Below are 18,667 nucleotides of genomic sequence, written 5' to 3' on the forward strand. Positions count from 1 at the left end.
TCTCTGTGGGTAAGGCAGAGATTCGTGAAGATGACTCTGTACAAGTAGACACTCGGCTTCTTTAGAGATGCTTTGAAATTCTTGCTAGCTGTCCGATAATAAAGCTACTGCTGATGTACAGAAAATTTGTGTCGTCTGGATTTGTGGAACAAAACAGACATTAACAAGGAAGGATAGAAGTGATCTTCAGGGTGTGGAGTACAGACTTACTGGAGTGGTTCACTGATGAAGAAAATGCAGTCACTGGATTGATTTGAAGAGATTGGTATTTTCTTTGAAATAAACAAGTTAAATATATTTTTGATAAAGCTGTATAAGATTATAACAGACCTAGATATAGCAGACAAAAATATCTGTATTTGATAGGTAATGGCACAAGAATTAAGACTAGATGTAAGGTTTTGTGACAGCGGGAGATGAGTAAGTATATCTGCTGACTGTTTTGGCTGGAAATATGCAGAATATGCTGCCTATTATGGTGTTGCAAGCAGAGAAGATGAATGATTGATAAAAAAAAACATTTATATCAGATCTGAAGGAAATAAAATCGCAGAGTTTGGGGACGGATGGGGAATGAGAATGTTGGATTCTGCTACAGAGAGCCAGCTTGGATTTGATGGGCTTCTTTCTGTGCTAGAATGCATTTTATTTGGACTTGCCTAACTTGCTCTGGTCACCAATTAAATTGTCATTGAGGTAAATCTGCTCAGTGTCCCTACTCAGACCAATACAGGCTGTCCTTCTACAGCAGGAGATAATATTTACTGCTTTATACTGGGTTCTGGGGGAGGTGGGGGTTGGGGGTGTGGGGTTGCTAACTGTGTGTATAACAGTCTGTCAGCATTTATCTGAAATGGCAAAATACCAGAATAGGGACAGACTCTGGAAATGTGAGGAATACCAGAAGGGAATTCTTTACCCATCCCACCTGGACACTGGCCAAACTCGTCAGACTGGGGAGAAGCTGTTCACCTGCTGTGTGTGTGTGTGTGTGTGTGTGTGGGGGGGGGGGGGGGGGGGGGAGGGATTCACCCAGGCATCCATCCTGCTGAGACACCAGTGAATTTACTCATAACCACAAGTTGAAGGATTTTTTTTTCTCTTGTTCACATCAAGTCACCAAGTAATGAACAATGGTTTTGGCAGTTCATAAAGTTTTGCATATAGAGAACTTAGTTTTAGAAATGTTCACAACATCATTGAACATGTACAGATTCACACTGGGTAGAGACTTTTATTTTCCTTTATTCATTCACAGGATGAGGGTGTCGCTGGCCCGGCAGCATTTACTGCCCATCCCTAATTGCCCAGAGGGCAGGTAAGAGTCGACCACATTGCTGTGGGTCTGAAGTCACAATGTAGGCCAGACCAGGTAAGGATGGCAGCTTCCTTCCTGAAAGGGCATTACTGAACCAGATGGGTTTTTCTGACAATCGATTAATGGTCATCATTAAAATCTTAAATTCCAGAACTTTTTTTTATTGAATTCAAATCCCCCCATCTGCTGCAGCAGGCTTTGAAACCAGGTCTCCAGAACACTATCTGGGGTTTTAGATTAACTGTCTCACAACAATACCAGTAGGTCAATACTTCCCCACATCACTGTCCATCTGCATAGAGTGAACAGTGGTTTTCTGGTTCATCAGAAAAGGGTAATCACACATATGTTTGTTGAATAATTGCAGGAGTTGGATGTTGATGGGCTATTGACACCCATCTCTGAACCATGTATTCTGGGGTTTGTTTCTGTTGTCTTGCTATCCTGTGGGGATAAAAACAGTTTCAATTAGCTTTCTATTAAGTGCATGACTATCAAGTCAATCCCATAACTCTCAGGCAGATTAGTTTCTTTTGAAGGGCTCTCCATCTCCCCGACCTCCTCCATCCTCACCTCCAGCAGTACAATAATCTGATCAGCTGCTTCTTTCCCTAATCCTATGACAAGTTGGCTCTTAATCTCCCCTTGCTGCAGTTGTGATCCTGCATCATTGTACAGTGATGCTTGCATTTCATTTCTTGGCCTATCAGTGTTCATGAGACTGCATGTAGCTTCTTGCATATACGGCTTACAGTGCAAGAGTTTAGCTCTTTACTTCTACCAACAGCAGTAGAATAGTACTCCAACAAAACGTACAGAATCACGGCCCAGCATATTCCCCAACTTGCCTCTTACCTTCAAACCAGAGGATCAATCCTCATTCAACTGAGAGAATTCAGGAGGGCATGCCAGTAACAGCAGCATGAATACCAAAAAATGAGGTGTTAACCTGATGAAGTTACCAAAGAGGACGACTTGTCTTCCAAACAGCATAAGCAGCAAGTGATAGACAGAGTGAAGCAATCTGGGAAACAACAGAACAGATCTAAGATCTGCAGTCCAGCCACATCCAGTTGTGAATGAAGTCAGAGCAAAGCTGGAGTTCTGAGGACAGTTCTCTTCAAGATATTAACCAACAAGAATGTCAGACTGGATTAATTATCATAAAACTCAAGTCCTTTTGATATTCATATATTTACAATCAGTGTTCAATTCACCAAATGTAGCTGAAGTTAAAGATAATCTTCAATTGATTGTAACAGTGGAGACATCTGAATACTTGATCAGCAACTTAAAGCCTGTTGTGTTTAGATAGTAATAATTTTAAAGAGATTTTGAAAAGTAAGGTGACTTGAGTAGCTGATAATCTTGTTTTAATCTGAAGTTAATTTAGGATTAGTTAACAAATAATCACATGGTAGGGAATATTTCTGGCTGCAGTTTCCCCTAGATTTTATATTGAAAAAAAAGAGGATTTTGAGCCTTCATCCACAATTCTGAGCACTTAGACATTAGTTGAGACCCTCCCACAGATGTGCAGGTTTATTGGATTGGCCGTGCTAACATGGCCTGTAGTGTGTAGGTTAGGTGGGTTGGGTTAGCCATGGTAAATGTGGAGTTATGGAGATAGGATGGGACAGCAAGTCATTGCAGACTCAATAGACTGAATAGCATGTTTGTGTGCCTAAGGGATGCTGTGATTCTAACTAATTGTGATTGTTGTCACATTTTCCTCATGCCAGGTTCATTCAGCTCAGGTACACATGATGCATTTTGTGTTTCTCTGGGTTCTCACTCAATCCTTTCCTTCAGTTTTACATCAATTTCACACTCTATGTGAGGGTGGGAATGAATGTGTAAATATAAATACTCCAACCGAAACACCTCACAAGTCAGGAACTGTTTCTGCTGCTTGCATCACTCACAACAGGAAAATAAAGGTTCAGTCACAAATCTGACAGAAACGCAGAGGTTATAATCACCAGGGGGTGATTAACAGCTTAAAACTCTTTTCTTAAGAAAAGAGGAGGCTGAGAGACAATCTGGTACAAGTAGGAAGCTTTGTGTCTGTTTTCAGAGGTTTGAGGTTGAAATCATTGGGTTTGAAGCATGTTTCATTTCCCCAGGTCATCAAAGGTGCTATCTAAATGTGCATCTTTCTTTCTGCCTATTTGTCTGAGTCAACAATCAGATAGATAGGTCATTGTCTGAGTGTTTTCCCGAATCCCTGATTGAATCTGCCTCCCTCGACAATCTCAGATGCCTCACCACTCACTGGGTCACAGAGAAACTCTGCTGTTATCATGATAGCTTTCTTTGCTGTCACCTCTATTAGTGTTTCTGCCTCATACCCACTTCCCTTCATTAAATCCCAGCTGCCTATAGTCCACCCACATGGGTATGTTGAAGAGCATGACAGGAGAATGGATTGAAACTGACAGTTCAATAGCCAGAATGAAAGAGGAAGGAGGAAATAAATGGAGTTTGTGGATCCCGGGGATACAGACTCCAGGATTAGTCCTGATGGGCATTCCCACAGTAATACGAGACAGCATTCCATGATGAGAGTTAAACACGGGTGGCCGGAGAGGGAGCCACTGAACATGAACAGGTTTCGTTCACACACAGGAGGTTTGTTCAGTCAGAAACAGTGTGTTCAACATGGATGTGAAGTGAACAGTGAGACCAGCCTTCCATGTTAGATCTTGTTTAAGGACTTAGTCAAGTCCATGTAAACCACATCATCTGCACTGCCCTCGTCAATATACTTAAGCACCATTTCAATAAAACTGAACTGAATTCCTCAGACAGTATCTTCCTCTGCCAAATACGTGATGACTAAACCGAGTTGATCCTTACCTTTGCAAGTGTTGATTCATCCTCACAATTGGTTCCCAATAATTTCCCTCCCCCTGCTGTCAGACTATCTGCTCTGTAATTACCTGGCCTATCCCTGCTGCCCTTTTTGAACAAAGGAACCACATTAACGATCCTCCAGTCATTCAGCACTTCACCTGTGGCCAGCAAAGTATTATATATATCCACCAGGGCCCCAACAATCTCTGGGTAATTAGCATGGGGTCAAAGAATGCTGGTCCAGGCAGTGACACCCACATCCCATGAATGAGTAAATAAAAATACATATGTCCCTCACTACCTCTGTAAACCCCTCCAGCTGCAGCAATCCGTATTGGCTTTGTAACACCGTTCAGGCCCTGACCACTCTCTGTAACACTCTCACCACCTCCAACACCTTCACCTCTCCATGTTCGTATCGTGTCAATAAACCCTGACAACGATTCCCCTTCCCATTGCCCTCCTCCTGCGAGCAGACCCATTGCAATCCCTTTAAAACTTACTCTAAAACTCTCTCTCACTTCAGGATTTTTAAGTACTTTCTGGTGATTTTCTCAGACTCATAACCTAATGTGATCCATTTTGTCCTGCGTGAGGGACCGGTGGGGATTTCTTGCTGAGCTTTTGTCTGTTTCAGTGGAATGTCCCTTTGTTGAGTATTTTACACTGTTCCTTCAAATATTTTCCACTGTTCATTTACAGACACATATTTTAGTCTGTTTAGCCTGTTTACCTTGGTCAGTTCTCCTCTCAAACTTATGTAATTGGCTATTTTTGTTTCGAATTGTAGCTTGTCCTTTCTGTGATTCACTTTAAAACTTTATATTTCTTTAAACTGCACTTTATCACAATTTCCCAGAGGATCTCTCCAGGTGACATTACTCATTCACGAAGTGTTATCACACAACAGTCTCTCTGAGACAGTTACATCCCTCGCCAGTTGCACAATGTGTTATTCTAAGAAACACTGAAAAAAATTCTCTAAACTCCTCTTCCAATATCACTGTTGTCAGTGTGATTGTCCCACACTTTGCGAATATTGACGTTTCACTCAATGTTCACCATGCCTGTATTAAACATTCCAATGAATTCCTATTTATTGCAGTGACAAGCCATGAAATGCTGTTCAGTGGGTGGTCTAAACCTGTTCTGCTGCTTGTGTCCTTGGCAAGTAGTAGCCAGAATTTACATTCAGCCTGACTATACTTCATGATCTGATGCCAAATGCTTTCTCTGTAATGCCTTTCTTACCCATTATTGTTAGCATCATCCATTTTGCCTGAATTTGCACAAGGTTGTGAACCATTGAATATTTATGTTCCACCTTTTGTTCGCCCTGTAACCACATCTCTCTGGTGTCTAAATCCCTTTTATCTCTGTGTCACAAATCCATCTACCTGGTTGCAGAGACTTTGTCCATTAATAAAAAAACATAATTTACTCGTTCCCACAATTTCCTGTCACAGATGGATTTGCTGATCTACAGTTTTAGTTAAACTTTGTCCCATCCTGTTCCTTTCTGTTGTCTTCAGTCACATTCCCACGCTGCTCTGATGCTTCCCGTTTTCTCTTTGGATTTGGAAATCTCCTTTCACCTGAAGCCTGTCCCTGCATCCTCTCTGTCAGTTTAAAGTCCTGTCCATAAACCTACCAACGTGGTTGGCCAGGACAATGTTCCACTGGAACCGTGCTGGGATCATTCTGAATGGATTTTTAAAAAATCAGGTATGGGATGTGGATGTCTCTGTCTGACTAGCCTTTATTGCCCATCCCTTACTGCCCTTGAGCTAAGCAGCTGGCTCACCCATTTCACAGGCAAACACTTTGCTGTGGGTATGTCGTGCAGACCACATGAGAGTGAACTGTCAAGTTTTCTGAAGGTCAAGTTTTTGGATTTTTATCAATACTTATTTATGAATTGTTAATTCCAATTTTTAAAACATATATTCATTTAAAATTCCACATGGTTAGAAGTTAGAAAGAAGAAGGGGGGTGGTCACTTTGTTGGGACTGTATTGTAGACTGTTGTAGACCCAACAGATACCAGAGGAGCAGCTGTGTAGAGAGATTGCAGATAACTATAGGAATAATAGAGGAGTGCAGGCTGGAGATTTTAATATTCCCTGTATTGACTGGCCACCTCGAGTATAAAATGACCTGGACGGAGAGCAATTTTTCAAAGGTGTCCAAGGAAGGTTCCTAAATCAATATGCAGACGGCCCTACTCTACTCAGGCAGGTGCAACACTGGACCTCCCCTCAGAAAACCAGGTCGGGCAAGTGACTGAAGTATCATTCAGAGAGCACTTTGGGTCCAGTGCCCACAACTGTCTTCGTTTTAACATAGTTATGGAAAAAGATCAGCAGGTCCACAGATTGAAGAGGAAAACTAGCACAGGGCCAGGTTTGGGGCCAGTAGGCAGGATCTGGCCAGCGTCAATGCTGTGAATTTAAAATTGCACAACGTCCAGTTATAATCCAACTCGCTTTGGAAGCGCTGGCGATCACTGTAACAGATGAAAGGCTTAAACTAAATTTGTTTGATATTATGTTCATTGACACTGCCATTCTGTTGCTATAAATTCTTTACCTTAGGATTATGCTCCACAACCACCTGATGAAGAAGCAGTGTTCTGAAAGCTAGTGCTTTCAAATAAACCGGTTGGACTGGAACCGAATGTCGGGTGATTTTTAACTTTGTACATCCCCAGTCCGACACCAGCACCTCCACATTATGATTCTAATCGATTGGGTGAGTCTGTTTGAAGGAAAAGGAACAACTGGCAAATGGGAGGCTTTACAAAGTGTGATATCAAGAATCCAGGGCCAGTATGCCCCAGTGGGGTAAAGGGAAAAGCTGGTAGGTTTAGGGATCCTTGGCTGATGAGGAATAATAAGGATCTGGTCTTGAAATGAAGACTGCATTCATTGGGTTTAAGATTTCCACATCTACATATTCTGAAAGACACGATCAATCAGTGGAGACCCGACAATCCTCTCAGTCCCTGTTATACTCCCAACCTGCAGAAGTCATTCCAATGCCTGTGACTCTTTCAATACAGTTCCTACAAGACCCACTATCAATGTGATAGCTTTTCATTGCCAGCACCCACCCTGTCAATGTAAGCTCCTCCAGTGTCTCCATCCATCTAGTCCAATCTCTGCAGTGCTCTGTATAATCAGCCTCACTGTGCCTGGAACCTGGCTTCAATTCCAGCCGTGGCCGACTGTCTGTGTGGACTTTGCATGTTCTCGCCCCGACTGTGTGGGTTTCTTCCGGGTGCTCAGGTTTCCTGCCACAGTCCAACATTTGCACGATACATGATTGGCCATCATAAGTTGCCTGTAGTATTCAGGCAAGTGTGGTTTAGGTGAGTTCACCATGAGGAATGCAGGGTTTATTGGACAGAGAGAGGGATGGGTCTGGTTAGGTTGCTCTTTAGATGGTTGGTGTGGACTTGTTGGGACGAATGGCCTGTTTCCACACTGGAGATTCTATTCAGGTTATTGTCCAGTCCTGTCAAAAATCCCTGTCTCTTGAACCTTGCCTCATCCCCAATACTCCCCTTATATGTGTAATCTCCAACAGACTCTAAAACACTCCTTGGCGATGTCAGCTTCTCTAGTCTTTACAAAGATCGATATGACTGTCACCGCTTCCTGCTTTTAGAACAATCCCTATAACTCTTGCCATTCGTTGCATCACTCCCAATCACTGTTCCATTCTGAAACCCCCAAAAACATTAATATCTCTGTAAACTCATCTGGACTGTCTATACTTCCTTTCGACAGTCCCGTTCTGAGACTTTCACTATATCAAAAAAAGTCATTAAATGTAAGTAACCCTTATTATTGTAACCTCCCACCAGCCTTACAGCACTGAGGATCTGTAGAACCTCTTTTCAAACCGACAGCCATCTCTGTGTCTGTAATCTCCTCCACTCCCCATAATACATTCTGTCTGAGCTCCTCTGTAGTCCATTAAACAATCTTTAACCCTGTCTTTATCAGTGTAACCTTCACCAAAAACACAACCTTCCCTATCTGTGTCAATCCCTACACCAGTCCCTATCCCTCCCAGCTCCGTCTAACAATACAACCCTCCATGTCTGTGTATTCACCTTCAGTCCCTACTCACCTCCCTATCTGTGTAACCTTCTCCATGCATTTTTGCTTCAGTCTCTTCAACTGTCCCTGTCAGTGTAACCTCTTCCAGATGCGAAAACTCTCCTCTTTTTGACTTACTCAGACCACACAACCCTCACTATCTGTGACCTACTCCTATCGGAGAACCCTCCCTCTGTGAACTGCTCCAACTCTTCAACTCTCCATAAGCTCCTGCAGCGCTTCCAGCCCTCCCTGTCTACCAAACCTCTTCCAGTCCCTAAAATGCCATCAGTCTGTGGGGACCCTGCCACCATCCCTCTCTGTGTTATCCTCTCAGGTCCCTGCAACACTCCCAATCTGTAGATCCCACTCCAATGCCTGTTCCTCTCCCGATCCTGTTCGTACAAGCCTCATTTACAATGTAACATCCTCCCGTCACTATCACCCACCCTGTCAATGTAAGCTCCTCCTGTTTCTCCAAACATTTTACTCATCTCCATAATCTTCTCCAGCTCTTACAACCATCTGTGTAAATGTTACTCTCCACTTTAACTCTCCCTACCGCAGGAACTTCCTCCTTTTTGTGCTATGCTCCCTTATCTGTGAAACTGTATCCAACCAAACTTGCTACCTAATGTCTCAAAAAAGAATCCAGATTCCACAGCCTCCATGTCTAAATAACCCCCAGAACCTAAGCCTTCCTATATCTATAAACATCTTCAGTCACGATGACCCTCCATATCTCTGTTTGTTCCGCCAGATGATACAAATCTCTTTATCTCTGTAATCTGCTCAGCTCCCTAAAACAGTCCCTGTCTGTGTAATCCAGCCCTGTCCTACAAACATCTTTATCCCTGTAAAGTTCTTTATCCCTCCCAGCATTCCCAACTCCATGAACCCGTCAGCCCTACAGCTCCCCACATTTCTGTAACCTCCTGTGGGTCTATGGTCCTCCCTCCCTGTGAAACCACCTCCAGTCCCCACATTCCTCCCAATCTGGGTCCTCTGCTCCAGATCAGACCATTGCTGTCTCTGTAAACACCTCCGCCCCTGACAACTCTTCCCATTTGTGTAACCTCGTTCAGACCCCATACTCTCCAGCTTCCTGAATCCTCTTCCTGCATTGCAATCAAAACCACATGTTTATGTAACAACCTCCAGTGCTTAAACCTCCCCGACTCAGTAACCACTTGCAGTCCTAACAAAGCACCTAAACTGTGAAACCTGTCATTTCCCTACAATCCCCCTCCCTCCTCAAATGCCTTCATCACCATGAAAACTCACAATAACTGAAGCCTCCTTTTGGCATTGCAACCCTCCTACTGTCTGCAAAAACCTCCTGTCCTGATATCCCTCCCTGACTCTGTAATCCCCACCACGCTCCAGTGCGCTTCTGGGGAACATGGCAGAGGAGAGAAGATTTGTAGCGTCTGGACCATATTACAGAGGTAGAATTCTGGAAATTACAGATTTGGTCTAATGTCTGCGGTGTGCAGATTATTGGCGAGGACTCTAAAGAACGGATTTATGACTACTTGGAAAGCCAAAGTTAAATTAGAGACAGTATGGGTTTGTGAGGGGCAGGTCATGCCTCACAAACCTTATTGAATTCTTTGAGGATATGACAGAATATGTTGATGGCTCATTCAAAAATGAAGGATGATTGGGATACAGGGAAATCTGCCTGTCTGGATACAGGATCGGATGGCATAGAGAAGACAGAGTATGGCAGCAGATGGACAGTATTGAGCCTGGAGCTCAGTGACCAGTGGTGTTCTGTAACAATCAGCTCTGGGACTCTGCTCTTTGTGATTTTTGTAAATGAGTTGGATGTGGATGTTGGAGTCTGGGTTAGTAAGTTTGTCAATAACATGAAGGTTGGTGAGTCGTGGGGAATGTGGAGGGCTGTTGGAGGTTGCAATGTGATATTGACAGGACGCAGAGCTGGGCTGGAAGTGGCAGATGGAGTTCAATCTGGAAAAGTGTGAAGTGATGCATTCTGGAAGGTCGAACCTGAATACAGAATACAGGGTGAAAGGCAGAATACTTGGCAGTGTGGAGGAACAGAGAGATCATGGCGTCCATGTCCATAGATCCCTCAAAGTTGCCACGCACATTGATAGGGTTGACTAAAAAGGCATATGTTGTGTTGGCTTTTCTTAGCAAGGAGATCGATTTCAAGAGCCATGATGTTTTACTGCATCTTTATAGTGACCTGGCGAACCACACTAGGAATATTGTGTTCACTTCTCATCCCATCTTTACAGAAAGGATGTGCAAGTTTTAGAGAGCGTACACAGGTGATTTACCAGGATGCTGCCTGGAATGGAGGGCATTTCTTATGGAGAAAGTTTGAGGGAGCTAAGGCTTTTCTCATTGGAGTTAAGAAGGGGGTGGGGTGACTTGGTAGAGGTGAACAAGGTGATGAGAGGCACAGAGTGAGTGAATAGTCAGAGACTTTTTCTCCTATGGCATAAATGACTATTACAAGGCGGCATAATTTTAAGGTGATTGGAAGATGGATAAGAGAATAGAGAATGTTATGTGGTTGGATGGACTGCCAATGGTTCTAGTAAAATTAGACACATTCGGGACATTTAATAGACTCTTGGACAGACTCATGGATAGAGTAAAATGAAGGGTATGGAGGCTAGTTTGATATTACAGTCGGATAAAATGTTAGCATAGCAGCATGGCCGAAGGGTCTTGGACTGAACTGTTCTGCGTTCTATGTTCTGGCTGGAAAACCGAGTAATAAGCTCAGATCAGTGTAAAAGGATATGGCATTCAGGAGGAGCTAGTGAACTGGATACAAAATTTGCTTGATGGTTGTAGACATAGGGTGATGGGAGACATATTGTTTTTCTGACATGAGGCATGGGACCAGCGGTGGAGTGGGTCCACTGTTGTTTGTCATTTGGATAAATGGTTTGGATGGAAATATTGGTTTCCTGGTAAGTAATTATTTTGGGTGACACTGAAATTGGTGGTAAAGTGGACAGTGGAGAAGGTTATCTATGATACAACAGGATGAACAGTACTGCTGGGATAGTGGGCTGAAGAATAGCAGATGGACTTTAATTAGATAAAGGTGAGGTGTTCCATTTTGGTGAAACAAACCAGGGTGGGTCTTGTACAGTTAATGTTTGGGCCCTGGGTAGGGTTGTCAGTCAGAGACCCAGGGATGCAGGTAGACAGTTCTTTGAGTGTGGTGTCACAGGTTGACAGGCTGGTGAAGCAGTCCTTTGGGGTGGTTACCTTCATTGGGGAGAGCATTAAGAGTAAGAGTTGGGATGTCATGTTGTGGCTGTAAAAGACATTGGTGGGACCACCATTAAAACATTGTTGATCAGGAGGAAGAACTCCTCTAGTCACTTACTTCCTTTAAGGAAGGGCATTAAATATTCTAACCTGGTCTGGCCAACATTTGACTCCAGACCCACAGCAATATGGCTGACTCTGAGCTACCCTCTGGGTAATTCGCAGTTGGATCAAAGAATGTTAGTCCAGGCAGTGACAACCACATCCCATGACTGAATAAATAAAAATGCATATGTCCCTCCCTACCTCTGCAAACCCCTCCAGCTGCAGCAATCCGTACTGGCTTTGTAACACCGTTCAGACCCTGACCACTCTCTGTAACACTCTCACCACCTCCAGCACCTTCATCTCTCCCTGTTCCTATTGTGTCAATAAACCTTGACCATGGTTCCCTTTCCCAATGCCGCCCTCCTGCTAGCATACCCTTTGCAATCCCTTTAACACTTACTCCTAAAACACTCTCTCACTTCAGGATTTTAAGTACTTTTTGGTGATCTTCTCAGCCTCATAATCTAGTATGATCAATTTTGTCCTGAGTGCGGGACCAGTGGGGATTTCTTGCTGAGGTTTATACTGTTTCAATGGAATGTCCTTGTGTTGAGTGTTTTATACTGTTCCTTCAAATGTTTTCTGCTGTCCATTTACAGACACATGTTTCATTCTGTTTAGCCTGTTTACCTTGGTCATTTGTCCTCTCACACACATGTAATTGGCTATTTTTGTTTCTAGTTGTAGCTTGTCCTCTGTGAATCCCTTTCAAACTTTTTATTTCTTTAAACTGCACTTTATCACAATTTCCCGAAGGATCTCTGCAGGTGACATGACTCATTCACTAAGTTTCATTACATGGTCGCTCTGCGTTCGTTATGTCCCTTAACAGTTGCACAATGTGTTTTTTCAAAGAAACACTGAAAAACAAAATTCTCCGAACCCCTTTTCCAATATCAATGTTGACCGTGTGTTGTCCCAGATTATACAAATATTGAAGTTTTCCAATATTATCACAATGCCTTTGTTAAAAAATTCCAATGAGTCCCTGCGTAATGCAATGATGAGCAATGGTATGCTGTTCAGTGGCTAAAACTGTTCTGCTGCTTGTGTCCTTGGCAAGTAGTAATTTACATTCAGACTGACTCTACTTCATGATCTGCAGCCAAATGCTTTCTCTGTAATGTCTTTGCTATCCATTATTTTTAGTGTTAATCATTTTTCCTGAGTTTCCGCAAGATTGTGAACCATTGAATATTTTTGTTCACCCTGTATCCATGTCTTCCTGGTGTCTAAATCTCTTTTATCTCTGTGTCACAAATCCATCTACCTTATTAAAGTGACGTTGTCCATTTAAAAAAATATATAACTTACTCTTTCCCACAATTTTCTGTCACAAATCTTTTCGCTGATGTACAATTTTAGTTAAACTCTGTCCCTTCCTGTTCCTTTCTGCTTGTCTTCAGCCACATCCCCATGCTGTTCCGTTGCTTCACCTTTTCTCTTTGGATTTGGATTTGGAAAGTTCCTTTCACCTGAACCCTGTCCCAGGTATGGGGTATGGGTGTCTCTGGCTGACCAGCCTTTCTTGCCCAGTCCTAGCTGCCCTTGAACTGAGTAACTTGCTTGGCCTTTGAAGAGGGTAATTGGGAGGCAAATACTTTGCTGTGGGGATGTCGTGCAGACCATGTGAGGATGGGCAGATATCCTTCTCTGAATGACATAGCAGCCTGGGATACATTTCCCTGGGCACTGGGGATTCCTCCACCTTTATGCCTGTGAAAACATTTAATACCTCCTCCTTATTGACCTTAACATATTCTGGAACCTCAGCATCCCAACTGAAATCCCCAGCGACAGTGTCTTTCACCTGTGTGAATACAGATGGGAAGTATTCATTGAAGACCTCACCTGCTTCCTCTGGCTCCATGCACAGATTGTCCCTTTGGTTTCTCACAGGCCTCCCTCTTTCGTTGGGAATCCTCTTACTCTCACGATGCTGATAAAATACTTGAGGCTTTTCCGCAATCGTATCTGCCAAATATATTTCATGACCATTGCTTGTCCCTCATTTTCCACAATCCCCTTGCACTCTCTATACTTGTGAAGGGCTTCACCTGATTTTATTGCACTGTATTTTCTTTATCAAACTCCCGGTATTCACTTGATCAGTATTCCCTGGACTTGCTGCCTTTACGATTCACTCTTCAAGGAGCACACTGGCCCTGCGTTCTCACTGCATCACTTTAAAATACTCCACTTTCCTAACATGGACCCAACTGCAGGGAGTTCCTCCCTGTCTCTGTTTGCCAGATCCACTGTAATGATCGTGATACTGATAGGAGGCTCAGTTGTGAGGGGGACAGACAGGAGACCGTGTGGCTCCAGAGGAGACCCCAGGATGGTGTGCTGCCTCCCAGGTACCAGGATCAAGGATGTCTCTGAGTCGTTATTGAACATTATGAAGGGGGAGGGTGAACATCCAGAAGTCATTGTGCACATAGATCCACATGACAGAGGTAGACAAAGGGATGGGGTCCTGTGGAATGAGTACAGGGAGTCAGGTGAGAAGTTAAAAAAGCAGGATATTGACCTTAATGATCTCCAGATTACTCCCAGTGCCAAGTGCCAGTGAGGATAGAAATAGAAAGGTAGGCCGGATGGATGTGTGGCTGAGGAGCTGGTATAGTGGGCAGGGTTTTCAGTTCTTGGGTCATTGGGATCTCTTCTGGGGTAGAGGTGACATGTACAAAGGGGATGGTTTGCACTTGAAGCAAAGGGGCACAAGTATCCCAGGGAGGAGATTTGCTCGTGTTACCCAGGAGGATTTAAACTAGTTTGGCAGGGAGTTGAGATTCTGAGTGAGAGGGACCATCGAAAAGTCAGGGGAAATACATCAGCCATCAAGAGCAAGTTACCTATTCAGGATATCCAGGGGCACAGTCTAGGGAGGGAAAGATATCCGGTTTAAAGGGCATTTATTTCAATAGATGAGGCCTGACTGGTAAAGCAGACGAGCTCAGAGCATGGATTAGCTCTGGGGACTGGGATGCTATAGCCATAACAGAAACATGGCTGAGAGAAGGGCAGGACCAGCAGCTCAGTGTTCCAGGATACAGAAACTACAGGCGGGACAGAGGACCAAGTAAGTGAGGAGGGGGAGTTGTCCTTTTGATTAGGAAGGACATAACACCTGTGCATCGAGACAATTCTTTTAAGCAGTCACCAAATGAGGCCATAAATTTATAGGCTAGAAACAAAGAGGAGATGGTCAGTCTGCTGGGATCGTGTTCTAGACCCTCAAATAGCCAGCGGGTACGAGAGGAGCAAATGTGTAGTGAGTTTGCAGGTACCTATAAAAATAATAGAGTAGTATTGGATGGAGATTTTAACTTCCCCTGGATTGGCTGGGTCACCCAGAGTGTAAAAGGTCCGTACTGGGTGGAAATTGTAAAATGTGTCCAAGAAAGTTTCCTCAATCAAGACGTAGAGGGCGGAATGCTACTCAGGCGGGTGCAACACTGGATCTCTACTCAGAGGATGGTGGGCGGCACGGTGGCACAGTGGCACAGTGGTTAGCACTGCTGCCTCACAGCGCCAGATGACCCAGGTTCAATTCCCACCTCAGGTGACTGTCTGTGTGGAGTTTGCACATTCTCCCCGTGTCTGCGTGGGTTTCCTCCGGGTGTTCCGGTTTCCTCTCACAGTCCAAAGATGTGCAGGTCAGGTGAATTGGCCATGCTAAATTGCCCTTAGTGTTAGGTGTAGGGGAATGGGTCTGAGTGGGTTGCTCTTCGGAGGGTCAGTGTGGACTTATTGGGCCGAAGGGCCTGTTTCCACACTGTAAATAATCTAATCTAAAACGAGGTCAGGCAAGTGAGTGAAGCGTCAGTCGTAGAGCACATTGCGTCCAGTCACCACAACTGTCGTTGTTTTAACATACTTGTGGAAAAAGATCAGGCAGGTTGACAGATTTTGGTCTTAAACTGGAACTGGGCCAATATTGGGGCCATTCAGCAGGATCGAGCAGGGGTTGATTGGGTGAAGGTAAAACTCACACAACACTAGGGTATATTCCAGATGGTTTACAGAGGAACCCCGATTATCTGAACGAGATGGGCGGGCACTATTTCGTTCGGATAATTGATTATTCGGTTAATCGATTCAATACCTTTCCTCTGGGGCTTGTAGTTTTCAGTCCAGTCTGCTCCCTGTTCAGGTGACTAGGCAGCAGCAAGCCATGAGTGAGCCCCCACACTCTGCCAAACCCCGAAAACACACCCCGCTCACCTCCAAACCCATCCAACATCGCCCCCACCCGCCTCTCAACGTCACCCCCCCCAAACCGACCCAACAGCGAATCCTGCCCCCAAAACTGTCTGACACCACCCTCCACCCGCTGCCTGCCCCCAACTCCCAGACACATCCTACATCACCCTTAGCCCATCCCCAAACCCGTTCAACACCGCCCCCCACCCACCACACCCACTGTCCAATCCATGTCCACACCCATGCCCCCGTAAGTGTTACCTAGGTAAGCGGATAGTGAAGAAGGTGTTAGTATGCTTTCCTTTATTGTTCAGAGCATTGATTATAGGAGTTTGGAGGTGATGTTGCAGCTGTACAGCATACTGTTTAGGGCACGTTTGGGATATTGCATGCAGTTCTAGTCTTTTTCCTATTGGAAGGATGTTGTGAAACTTGAAAGTGTTTAGAAAAGTTTTACAAGGATGCTGCCAGGATTAGAGGATTTCAGCTTATCGGGAGAGGCTGAAACGACTGAGACTGTTTTCCCTGGAGCATCAGAGGCTAAGGGGTGACATTCTTGAGGTTTATAACATCATGAGGGGCATGGATAGGATAAACAGACAAGGTCTTTTCCCTGGGGTAGTGAAGACCAGAAATGGAGGGAGTAGGTTTAAGGTGAGAGATGAAAGATTTAAAAGGGACCTAAGGGGCAACCTTTTCACGCAGAGTGAGGTTATGTATGGAATGTACTGCCAGAGGAAGTGGTGGAGGCTGGTATAATTGTTGCATTCAAAAAGCATCTGGATTGGTATGTGAATAAAAAGGGTTTATTGGGATATGGGCCAAGTGTTGGCAGATGGGACGAGATTAGGAAAGGATATCTGGTCGGTGTGGACGAGTTGGACCGAAGGGTCCGTTTGTGTGCTGTACGTCTCTCGGACTCTCTGGCTCTAAATGTGTTCCACTGTTCATTTACAGCCTGACATTTCAGTCTGTTTCCCCTGTTTACCTTGGTCAGTTCTCTCCCAAAATCATATAATGGGCTTTGTTACTGATGCTCGGGTGTGCTTTATGGTCACTTTAAAATGTCATAATCTCTTTGAATTCCAGTATAATTTCTTGGAGGATCTTGGTGTGATATTACTCATTCACTCAGCTTCATCACCCAACCGTCGATCTGAGATAGATACATCGTAGCTATTTGAACAATGCGTTATTCAAAGAAACACCGACAAAAACATTCAAGGAGGATCTCGGATAATATCACTCTTGCTAATGTGTCTGTCCCAGATTACACAAAGATTGAAGTCTCCAAAAATTTTCACACCATCTTTGCTACAATTTCTAATGAATTCCTGTTTAATGCAGGGATGAGCAATGAAATACGGCAAGGCAGCATAAAAACTGTTCTCCTGCTTGTGTTTTTGACACATAGCACCCAGAATTTGCATTCAGGCTGATTCAGCTGCATAATCTGAGGCCAAATGCTTTCTCTGTAATACCTTTGTTATCCATTAGTGTTAGGGTTCCCATCTTGCTTTTCCATTCTGCCTGAGATCCTGTAAGGCTGTTTACTGTTGAATATTTATGTTCCACCTTTTGTTCACCCTGTAATCACGTCTGTCTGGTGACTAAGTCTCATTTATCTCTGTGTCCCAAGTCTATTACCTTATTGTAGATACTTTGTCCATTCCAAATCAAGACAACATTATAATTTCCTCTTCCCCACAATGTCCTGTCACAAACCGATTCATTGATGTACAGTTTTAGTTAAACTCTGTCCCTTCCTGTTCCTTTCTGCTTGTCTTCAGTCACATTCCCATGCTGTTCCGAGGCTTCACATTTTCTCTTTGGATTTGGAAAGCTCCTTTCATCTGAACTATGTCCCTGCACCCTCCATGTCAGTTTAAAGCCCTATCCATAAACCTACCGACATGATTGGCCAGGACACTGCTCCCAGCAGTGTTGATTTTAAATCACTCATGGGATATTGCTGTCTCTGGCTGGCCAGCATCGCATGCCCACCCTGACCAGCCTTAGAGCTGAGTGGCTTGTCAGATCATTACAGTGGGCATTTCAGCGTCAATCCCATTGCCCTGGGTCTGGATTCATGTGTAGGCCAGACTGGCAGCCGATAACAGATTTGCTTACTGAAAGGGTATAATTAAGCGGTTAGATGTGTATCCCTGACTCTGGCATTAAATTCTGGATGAACAGTCTAGTGAGAGTAACACGAGGTCATTGCCTGGTCCACTGATAGCTCCCTCATCCCTGAGTACTGATCCCAGTGCACCTTCTTCCTGACCGTGATTTGATCCTGATACCTTCCTGCACTCTGGTGATATCACACAGTCTCTCTCCATGTGGTGTCTGTCACTGTGAGGGTCTAATAGAGGCCGGTGACTGCACCTTTTGCAGCTACTCCAAATCCTGAGCCAACAGAATTCTCCACTCCAGGGAGATGAGGCAACTCAGACCAGGGATGGAGACTGGGATTTTCCAGATCTCTGTGGAACTCAGTGCCAGTCTCCATGTGTAACCCTCACTGCATCAGTGTAATTTCCCATTCTGTCTGTTTCTCTATTTCCTGTAGATACCCAGGATGCTCTTGACTCAACAGAATTCCCAATTCCTGATTCGTCCATCACCACACTGAAGACAGTTGGTCAGCCAGAGAGATGCAGAGTGAGATCTGGAGCCTTCAGTAAATCCTGCAGCGAGGTAAGATAACTCACAGTGAAGAGAGCAGAGTGTATTTAGGGGATTGAACTTTGGTCCAGAAGACGTGACACAGATACAGTGTTGAAGGGTAAACACAGAGCATGATGGT

This window comes from Chiloscyllium punctatum, chromosome 6 (assembly GCF_047496795.1).
Source record: "Chiloscyllium punctatum isolate Juve2018m chromosome 6, sChiPun1.3, whole genome shotgun sequence".
Taxonomy (NCBI): domain Eukaryota; kingdom Metazoa; phylum Chordata; class Chondrichthyes; order Orectolobiformes; family Hemiscylliidae; genus Chiloscyllium; species Chiloscyllium punctatum.